Below are 11,483 nucleotides of genomic sequence, written 5' to 3'. Positions count from 1 at the left end.
ACTGTCCTAAGGACGGCGATACAGATGAATAGAGAGATAAGGACTTCCACAATGGAACCACTCATCTCCCGCTGCCCTGCCGCAGCCCCTTACACACTGGGCTCTTGTCCGCCCCTGCATTACATTACTTATCCTGTACTGATCCTGAGTTACACCCTGTTTTATACTCCAGAGCTGCACTCACTATTCTGCTGGTATTCCACCAGCACCACCGTGCACATACATTAGTTATCTAGTACTGATAAGTAATGTAAGCAGTAGCTCTGCCATTTCTTGATCCCCATTTATTAGCCCCCATTACCAGTATTTACCAGATATATATTTAATACATACCATTCTAGTTACCTGAAGCCACCACCATGCTTGGTGGGCCAGCCACTGGGATACCCACTATGGCACAGAACAGTCCTGAATTATCAGTGCTTTCTGAGGCTAGAAGGGATAAAGGACCAGCTGTGTCATCCTGGCCATATGGTCACCAGTGCACAGGTCCATCAACCAGTGTGTGATTCAGTGGCATTCTGGAGACTGTAGTCTGCAGAGGAGGTAAAAGAGCTTTCCTGACTCTTCCCCTACCTCCAGCAACGCCTGTACTCCTGTCTTGCAAGTTTGGAAGAGGCGGTAATGGGGAAAATTGGTTTGGGGGAGAATGCTGCTGCCAGTGAGCTAGAGGTGGGAAGAGAGACAATGCTGCTGCCAGTGAGGGAAAGAGGGACAGTGCTGCTGGCAGTGGGGGAGGGGTTGGGAAGAGAGTCAATACTGCTGCCAATGGGGGAGGGTGGAAAGCAAAATAATGTTGCTGCTAGTGATGCTGAACTGTGGTATTTGTTTGGCACTGCAGGAGAGGTGTTTTGTGCTGCACTGTGGCATCTGACAGAGGAGGTATTGTGTGCTGCTCTGTGGTATATGTTGACATTTCTGGGAATGTCTTTTGAGTTGCACTATGGTATCTGGCACCACAGAGAAAGTATTGTGTGCTGCACAGCAGTATTTGTTTGGCACTTTGGGGTGAATTTTGCCCTGCACTATGGTATCTGGCACTGCTGTAGAGGTATTTTGTGCTGCACTGCTGTATGTGGTGCTTCTGGTGAGGTAACATCTCTCTTTGAATATGTGATTAGATGTTTCTAATTGTACTTTGACTTTCCATTTTGTATTCAACATGTGGTACACATATTTAAGTGGTGAGTGGTGTGATCAAGCAAAAAAATAAATAAAATTAGCACAGAACTATTTTTCTGCGATATGGGGAAGTGGACTGCACCTCAGATTCAGTACAGGATAAGTAATGTAATGTATGTACACAGTGACTGCACCAGCAGAATAGTGAGTGCAGCTCTGGAGTATAATACAGGATGTAACTCAGGATCAGTACAGGATAAGTAATGTATGTACACAGTGACTGCACCAGCAGAATAGTGAGTGCAGCTCTGGAGTATAATACAGAATGTAACTCAGGATCAGTACAGGATAAGTAATGTAATGAATGTACACAGTGACTCCCCCAGCAGAATAGTGAGTGCAGCTCTGGAGTATAATACAGAATGTAACTCAGGATCAGTACAGGATAAGTAATGTATGTACACAGTTACTCTACCAGCAGAATAGTGAGTGCAGCTCTGGAGTATAATACAGGATAAGTAATGTAATGTATGTGCACAGTGACTCCACCAGCAGAATAGTGAGTGCAGCTCTGGAGTATAATACAGGATGTAACTCAGGATGAGTACAGGATAAGTAATGTATTTACACAGTGACTCTACCAGCAGAATAGTGAGTGCAGCTCTGGAGTATAATACAGGATAAGTAATGTAATGTATGTACACAGTGACTCCACCAGCAGAATAGTGAGTGCAGCTCTGGTTTATAATACAGGATAAGTAATGTAATGTATGTACACAGTGACTCCACCAGCAGAATAGTGAGTGGAGCTCTGGTGTATAATACAGGATAAGTAATGTAATGTATGTACACAGTGACTCCACCAGCAGAATAGTGAGTGCAGCTCTGGAGTATAATACAGGATGTAACTCAGGATCAGTACAGAATAAGCAATGTAATGTATGTACACAGTGACTCCACCAGCAGAATAGTGAGTGCAGCTCTGGGGTATAATACAGGATGTGACTCAGGATCAGTACAGGATAAGTAATGTATTTACACAGTGACTCCACCAGCAGAATAGTGAGTGCAGCTCTGGTGTATAATACAGGATGTAACTCAGGATCAGTACAGGATAAGTAAGGCTACATCCACACTAGTGTTTTTTTCGAATCCGTCATGGATCTGCAAAAACGCTTCCATTACAATAATGCAACCGCATGCATCCGTCATGAACGGATCCGGTTGTATTATGTCAATGGGCAACGGATCCGTTTTCTATTGTGCCAGATTGCGTCATAGAAAACGGGTCTGTCTCATTGACTTACATTATATGCCAAGACAGATACGTTTGGCTCCGCTTCGTCAGGCAGACAGCAAAACGTTGCAGGCAGCGCTTTGGTGTCTGCCTCCAGAGCGGAATGGAGGCAAACTGATGCATTCTGAGCAGATCATTTTCCATTCAGAATGCATTAGGGCCAAACTGATTCATTTTGGACCGCTTGTGAGAGCCCTGAAAGGATCTCAGAAATGGAAAGCCAAAACGCCAGTGTGAAAGTAGCCTTGTGTAATGTATGTACACAGTGGCACAATCAGCAGAATAGTGAGTGCAGCTCTGGAGTATAATACAGGATGTATCTCAGGATCAGTACAGGATAAGTAATGTATGTACACAGTGACTGTACCAGCAGAACAGTGAGCACAGCTCTGGAGAAGAATACAGGATGTATCTCAGGGTCAGTTAAGGACAAGTAATGTAATTTATGTACACAGTGACTGCACCAGCAGAAAAGTGAGCGCAGCTCTGGAGAAGAATACAAGATCTAACACAAGATCAGTTCAGGATAAGTAATGTAATGTATGTACACAGTGACACCACCAGCAGAACAGTGAGCACAGCTCTGGAGTATATTACAGGATGTGCACTCAGGATCAGCACAGGATAAGTAATGTAATGTACAGTTGCAAGAAAAAGTATGTGAACCCTTTGAAATTATATGGATTTCTGCACAAATTGGTCATAAAATGTGATCTGATCTTCATCTAAGTCACAACAATAGACAATCAGTCTGCTTAAACTAATAACACAGAAAGAGTTAAATGTTACCATGTTTTTATTGAACACACCATGTAAACATTCACAGTGCAGGTGGAAAAAGTATGTGAACCCTTGTATTTAATAACTGGTTGAACCTCCTTTAGCAGCAATAACTTCAACCAAACGTTTCCTGTAGTTGCAGATCAGACGTGCACAACGGTCAGGAGTAATTCTTGACCATTCCTCTTTACAGAACTGTTTCAGTTTAGCAATATTCTTGGGATGTCTGGTGTGAATCGCTTTCTTGAGGTCATGCCACAGCATCTCAATCAGGTTGTTCGGATTTTCTTCTGTTTAAGCCATTCTGTTGTTGATTTACTTCTATGCTTTGGGTCGTTGTCCTGTTGCAACACCCATCTTCTGTTGAGCTTCAGCTGGTGGACAGATGGCCTTAAGTTCTCCTGCAAAATGTCTTGATAAACTTGGGAATTCATTTTTCCTTCGATGATAGCAATCCGTCCATGCCCTGATGCAGCAAAGCAGCCCCAAATCATGATGCCCCCACCACCATACTTCACAGTTGGGATGAGGTTTTGATGTTGGGGTGCTCTGCCTCTTTTTCTCCACACATAGTGTTGTGTGTTTCTTCCAAACAACTCAACTTTGGTCTCATCTGTCGACAGAATATTTTGCCAGTACTGCTGTGGAACATCCAGGTGCTCTTGTACAAACTGTAAATGTGCAGCAATGTTTTTTTTGGACAGCAGTGGCTTCCTCTGTGGTATCCTCCCATGAAATCCATTCTTGTTTAGTGTTTTACGTGTCGTAGATTCGCTAACAGGGATGTTAGCATATGCCAGAGACTTTTGTAAGTCTTTAGCTGACACTCTAGGATTCTTCTTCACCCCATTGAGCAGTCTGCTCTGTGCTCTTGCAGTCATCTTTGCAGGACGGCCACTCCTAGGGAGAGTAGCAGCAGTGCTGAACTTTCTCCATTTATAGACAATTTGTCTTACCGTGGACTGATGAGCAGCAAGGCTTTTGGAGATACTTTTATACCCCTTTCCAGCTTTATGCAAGTGTATATAAAGTGCAAGTGCTGCCAAAAATTACAAGGAAGAGGCACTCCAATACAACCTGTATATCACATAAAGGAGGGCCTTATTCACATTGTGGTACAATTGTTCAGGTAGTGGGACTCCTACACTCAAAAAGCCTATGCACTAAGTGAAAGAGCTGCCAAAAATTACAAGGAACCGGCACTCCAATACACTCTTTTTTACACATAAAGGAGGGCATCATACACACCCTTGAAAAGTGATGATTGATGGCCTGCTGGTGACCCTCAAAAGCATTAGGAGCAAGGGCCTGCTGGTGACCCTCTAAAACATTAGGGGCGAGAGCCTGCTGCTGATCTGACCGTCTAAACAATTAGGGGTGAGGGTCTGCTGCTGAGCTGACCTACTAAAACATTAGGGGCGAGGGCCTGCTGCTGATCTGACCATCTATAAAATTAGGGGTGAGGGTCTGCTGCTGAGCTGACCATCTAAAAAATTAGGGGTGAGGGTCTGCTGCTGATCTAACCATCTAAAACATTAGGGGTGAGGGTCTGCTGCTGAGCTGACCATCTAAAGAATTAGGGTCGAGGGCCTGCTGCTGATCTGACCATCTAAGAAATTAGGGGCGAGGGCCTGCTGCTGATCTGACCATCTAAAACATTATGGGCGAGGGCCTGCTGGTGACCCTTTAAAACATTAGGGGTGAGGGTCTGCTGCTGAGCTGACCCTCTAAAACATTAGGAGCGAGGGCAGCCTAATAAGCATGTTGATGTGAAGGAGGAGGACGAGAAAAGGAAGATTGAACCATATACCCTTTTTTGTGTTGGAAGGGGTGCATGGGAATACAGTGTATTCAATACACCATAAAAACCACATTTAAAGTTCCTTTATGTTCAGCCGCTTTCCTCTGGTGGAGTCAAGAAGTCATGGTCAGTCCAGGCCTTGTTCATTTTGATAAGAGTCATCAACCTGTCAGCATTTTCAGTTGACAGGTGGATACGCTTATCTGTTATAATGCCACCAGCAGCACTAAATATCCGCTCTGACAAAACGCTGGCGGCAGGGTAGGCCAGCACCTCCAAGGCATAGAGCGCCAGTTCGTTCCACGTGTCCAGCTTGGACACCCAGTAGTTGTAAGGCACTGAGGATGCTGACAAGGTCTGCTATGTACTCCTTCACCATCTTCCAAAACTTTTCCCTCCTTGTGACGCTAGGCCGCGCATCAGGGTGAGGGTGCTGGCGGAGTGTCATGAAACTATCCCAGGCCTTGGAGAGTTTGCCCTGCCTCTGTTGGAACTGCTGTGTGTTCCCCTCGTCGTCCCTCCTCAGTTGGCCAAAGAACTACGTACTCTGCAGCCAGCGTTGTTAGCTGGAAATTTTTGGAGCAATTTTTCCACAATGACCTTCTGGTATTGCACCATTTTGCTAGTCCTTTCCACCACAGGAATGAGAGATGAGAAGTTTTGTAGTGGGGATCGAGTAGGGTGAACAACCAGTAATCAGTTTTGGCCAAAATGCGTATAACGCGAAGGTCACGGGAAAGGCAGCATAACATAAAGTCAGCCATGTGTGCCAGAGTCCCAACAGACAAGACTTCGCTGTCCTCATCAGGAGGATGACTCTCAAATCAATCTCCTTTTCCTCCTCTTCCGCCCATCCACGCTGAACAGATGGAATAAACCTGCTATGTGTACTACCCTCTGTAGCGGAGGCAACCGTCTCCTGCTCCTCCTCCTCATCCAATTCGCGCTGAGAAGATGAACGTAGGGTGGTCTGGCTATCACCCTGTGTACTGTCTTCATCCATTTCCACCTCTTCTACATGCAAAGCATCCGCCTTCATTGTGAGCAGCGAGCGTTTGAGTAGACACAGAAGTGGGATGGTGGCGCTGATAATAGCAGCATCACAGCTCACCATCTGTGTTGATTCCTCAAAGTTTCTTAAAACCTCACAGAGGTCAGACATCCATGCCCACTCCTCGCTTGTAAAGAGCGGAAGCTGACTGGAAAGGCGATGACCATGTTGCAGCTGGTATTCCACTACTGCCCTCTGCTGCTCGCAAATTCTGACCAACATGTGGAACGTGGAGTTCCAGCTCGTGCTCACGTCACACAACAGTCGGTGAGCTGGCAATTGCAAGCGACTGGAAGCATAATCTGCTGCAATCCAACCGACCACCTGGTCGCACTGGTGTGATTTCCCGAGTGGTGTCCTGCGCCGCCCTGCAAACTGGTACATGAATCTAGGTATCGTGGATGAGTGTGTTTCTTGTGCTGCGGCAGCAGGCACAGTTTGACCGCGCCCAGGGCCACGGCCTCTGTGTGCACCATCAGCAGCACGGCCACTTCCACGTCCCTTACTGCTCGACTTGAGCATATTAAATGGTATATATGCCTGCAAGTATGTCACACGTACAGTAGCGCAGGTTTTGTAAGTGTATGCGCAAATAAATTACACTGAATGTCACAGATATTTAGGATGCGCAAACGTTATACAGGAGATGTAGCGCAGGAAATGTCGCTGTCACCAGCGGCAAAAAAATTAGACTGAGTGTCACAGATATTTAGGATGCGCAAACGCTATACAGGAGATGTAGCGCAGGTAATGTCGCTATCACCAGCGGCAAAAAAATTAGACTGAGTGTCACAGATATTTAGGATGCGCAAACGTTATACAGGAGATGTAGCGCAGGTAATGTTGCTGTGACCAGCGGCCAAACAATTGCGCTGAATGTCACAGATATTTTAGATGCGCTAATGTAACACAACAGATGTAGCAGAGGTTGTGCCACTGTCAGCAGCGGCCAAACAATTGCACGCAATTTAGCGCAGGTTGCGTTAATAATATATATAGCAGCCAGATAAAACAATAGTCCTTAAAAGGACTTTTGGTTCTCTAACACCTGAAAACACTAAACAATTCCTGTCCTTACACTGTCCCTTCTGCTGCAGCTCTCCCAGACCAAGACTGAGCCGAACCACGTGTCATCGGGTGCTATATAGCACCCGATGACGCGTTCTGGACAGCCAATCACTGTAATGCCAGTAACCAACATGGCTACGGCATTACAGTGAGTGCCAGTACTTCCCCGCATGTTTATTGGCTTCGTAGCAGCCAACAAACGTGCGGGGAGGAGACTTGAGCATCACGCTCGAGCACATGTGGTGTTCGACCGAACACTGCGATGTGCCGAGCATCGCGATGCTCAAGTTAAAATGGTGTTCGGCCGAGCATGCTCGCCCAACACTAGTAACAATGTTTGGATCTTTTGACTCTCAGGCTCCATATCTCACCACCCATTACAGCTTCGAATATGAGATTACCATCATTTTACAAAAAATACTCTTGGCTATCTTATACATAAATTGGACTTGCAACTGATTCTTCTCTTGTAACTGCATTATTACTGTTTTTCTCCTAAAATTCTAAATTTTTAAATTCAATTATTACATCCTGTATTATTTATTACATCCTGTATTTTTAAGACAGGATGTGACTCAGAATCAGTACAGGATAAGTAATGTAATGTATGTACACAGTGACTCCTCCAGCAGAATAGTGAGTGCCGCTCTGGAGTATAATACAGGATGTAAGTCAGGATCAGTACAGGATAAGTAATGTAATGTATGTACACAGTGACTCCACAACAATCTCTCACCAAGAGATACAAGAGATACACTACCCAAAAATAACCTCTGAGAGCCTATTTATAGGACAGTGGGGAAAGCACATCTTGTGGCAAGACCCATTGTCCATTTACATATCTGCCTGAGACAGTACTGCATAGTGAGTTTTGCAGCAGTTTCACATTTTTGCTCTGGGTGCGGTATATTTCCGTCAGTGAGTGTACAGTCGTGGCCAAAAGTTTTGAGAATTACATAAATATTGGAAATTGAAAAAGTTGCTGCTTAAGTTTTTATAATAGCAATTTGCATATACTCCAGAATGTTATGAAGAGTGATCAGATGAATTGCATAGTCCTTCTTTGCCATGAAAATTAACTTAATCCCAAAAAAAACTTTCCACTGCATTTCATTGCTGTCATTAAAGGACCTGCTGAGATCATTTCAGTAATCGTCTTGTTAACTCAGATGAGAATGTTGACGAGCACAAGGCTGGAGATCATTATGTCAGGCTGATTGGGTTAAAATGGCAGACTAGACATGTTAAAAGGAGGGTGATGCTTGAAATCATTGTTCTTCCATTGTTAACCATGGTGACCTGCAAAGAAACACGTGCAGCCATCATTGCGTTGCATAAAAATGGCTTCACAGGCAAGGATATTGTGGCTACTAAGATTGCACCTCAATCAACAATTTATCGGATCATCAAGAACTTCAAGGAAAGAGGTTCAATTCTTGTTAAGAAGGCTTCAGGGCGTCCAAGAAAGTCCAGCAAGCGCCAGGATCGTCTCCTAAAGAGGATTCAGCTGCGGGATCGGAGTGCCACCAGTGCAGAGCTTGCTCAGGAATGGCAGCAGGCAGGTGTGCGCGCATCTGCACGCACAGTGAGGCGAAGACTTTTGGAAGATGGCCTGGTGTCAAGAAGGGCAGCAAAGAAGCCACTTCTCTCCAAAAACATCAGGGACAGATTGATCTTCTGCAGAAAGTATGGTGAATGGACTGCTGAGGACTGGGGCAAAGTCATATTCTCCGATGAAGCCTCTTTCCGATTGTTTGGGGCATCTGGAAAAAGGCTTGTCCGGAGAAGAAAAGGTGAGCGCTACCATCAGTCCTGTGTCATGCCAACAGTAAAACATCCTGAGACCATTCATGTGTGGGGTTGCTTCTCATCCAAGGGAGTGGGCTCACAATTTTGCCCAAAAACACAGCCATGAATAAAGAATGGTACCAAAACACCCTCCAACAGCAACTTCTTCCAACAATCCAACAACAGTTTGGTGAAGAACAATGCATTTTCCAGCACGATGGAGCACCGTGCCATAAGGCAAAAGTGATAACTAAGTGGCTCGGGGACCAAAACGTTGACATTTTGGGTCCATGGCCTGGAAACTCCCCAGATCTTAATCCCATTGAGAACTTGTGGTCAATCATCAAGAGGCGGGTGGACAAACAAAAACCCACTAATTCTGACAAACTCCAAGAAGTGATTATGAAAGAATGGGTTGCTATCAGTCAGGAATTGGCCCAGAAGTTGATTGAGAGCAGGCCCAGTCGAATTGCAGAGGTCCTGAAAAAGAGGGGCCAACACTGCAAATACTGACTCTTTGCATAAATGTCATGTAATTGTCGATAAAAGCCTTTGAAACGTATGAAGTGTGTGTAATTATATTTCACTACATCACAGAAACAACTGAAACAAAGATCTAAAAGCAGTTTAGCAGCAAACTTTGTGAAAACTAATATTTGTGTCATTCTCAAAACTTTTGGCCACGACTGTATATACCATGAAACGGTGCTCAGAGGTGGGCAGTGTGTTAATAACGTTTGTTCCAGATTTTAAAATGTGGTTTAAACGTGGCATGGAATAGGACAGCATGCTTGTTTTCAGGTCTATAGTAGTCTCTAAACTAAATGACTGATGAAATCTAGTGGAATGTCACCGAGAGCCACAACAGAAACTTGCTGCACAGCGGTGGTAACCCAGATGAATTAGCTGAAACATATCCTACTGTGAGAGTAGCCGGTCACAGAGGAGGGGAGAAATGACTTTATGCCATCACTAGAGAAACTTACAGTATAAAGGTCAAAATAAAAATGAATGGAAATCATGAAGGAGAAGAAGACTGATTGTGAGGAGAAGGTGGAAGAAACAAGTGAGACATGAAATAGAAAGGAACAAGGAAAGTACAAGTGGCTGACAATGAAATGTGACAAAAAGCGAAAGGGGAAAAATAAACTCAAGAATAGAAAGAGCAATTAAACATCAAGTGAAAGTGTTGGTACTGATACTTCTGTGGTTTCATCTAGAAGCCCCAGAAAATCTCCTACTATGGGCTGTAATGACGGCGCTGACTCATATTCATCAAATTGGGGACCTGGGTGAAGTTATGTAACATCTCCATGGTCTGGTTCATTTAGTCATGAGCACAAAAGATGTCGAAAATGTGGAATAAGTCCCTATCTACATGTTAACACCAGATACTGGAAGCCAAGATGTCAACGTCCTGTACCAGTGTGTTCATGGAAAAATGTTCTTGGTGTTGTTCCTGCACTGAAATCAGGTATGTCATCTCCCTGAGGATCCTCAGGACAGGTGGACCTAGGCTCTGACACAATACAGGGTTCCAAAGGTCAAGCAAATAACCTGTTAGGCCATGGGTGATATGGCCTGTGTGTAAAATATATTCTGTATTGATAGAGGATGGGCCCTCACTAACATTTTCATGTGAATACGTCAGTGGAACACCCCAACGCTACTAAAAGTAGGGAGAGCTGGACCTCCATCGCTATGGTTGGCTTATCTTTAGAAAAGTCCACAAAATGTAACCTCTTCCTGACATCTGTCATATATACGTACAGGGAGTGCAGAATTATTAGGCAAGTTGTATTTTTGAGGATTAATTTTATTATTGAACAACAACCATGTTCTCAATGAACCCAAAAAACTCATTAATATCAAAGCTGAATATTTTTGGAAGTAGTTTTTAGTTTGTTTTTAGTTTTAGCTATTTTAGGGGGATATCTGTGTGTGCAGGTGACTATTACTGTGCATAATTATTAGGCAACTTAACAAAAAACAAATATATACCCATTTCAATTATTTATTTTTACCAGTGAAACCAATATAACATCTCAACATTCACAAATATACATTTCTGACATTCAAAAACAAAACAAAAACAAATCAGTGACCAATATAGCCACCTTTCTTTGCAAGGACACTCAAAAGCCTGCCATCCATGGATTCTGTCAGTGTTTTGATCTGTTCACCATCAACATTGCGTGCAGCAGCAACCACAGCCTCCCAGACACTGTTCAGAGAGGTGTACTGTTTTCCCTCCTTGTAAATCTCACATTTGATGATGGACCACAGGTTCTCAATGGGGTTCAGATCAGGTGAACAAGGAGGCCATGTCATTAGATTTTCTTCTTTTATACCCTTTCTTGCCAGCCACGCTGTGGAGTACTTGGACGCGTGTGATGGAGCATTGTCCTGCATGAAAATCATGTTTTTCTTGAAGGATGCAGACTTCTTCCTGTACCACTGCTTGAAGAAGGTGTCTTCCAGAAACTGGCAGTAGGACTGGGAGTTGAGCTTGACTCCATCCTCAACCCGAAAAGGCCCCACAAGCTCATCTTTGATGATACCAGCCCAAACCAGTA

At 44.2% G+C, this 11,483-nt stretch overlaps 1 long non-coding RNA gene across 1 annotated transcript in view; it reads left to right on the top strand.

The window, feature by feature from the left end:
• The first annotated feature begins 503 nt into the window (after nt 1-503).
• LOC120977832 overlaps nt 504-11,483 on the top strand; it is a 29,722-nt gene continuing 18,742 nt past the window's right edge. Inside the window, exons 1-2 of the long non-coding RNA XR_005773972.1 lie at nt 504-513; nt 5,659-5,662. This is a non-coding gene — a long non-coding RNA (uncharacterized LOC120977832). The remainder of the gene's footprint in view (nt 514-5,658; nt 5,663-11,483) is intronic.

The sequence above is a fragment of the Bufo bufo genome, chromosome 8, assembly GCF_905171765.1.
Source record: "Bufo bufo chromosome 8, aBufBuf1.1, whole genome shotgun sequence".
NCBI classification, from domain to species: domain Eukaryota; kingdom Metazoa; phylum Chordata; class Amphibia; order Anura; family Bufonidae; genus Bufo; species Bufo bufo.
This window is presented reverse-complemented; position numbering and strand designations above follow the sequence as displayed.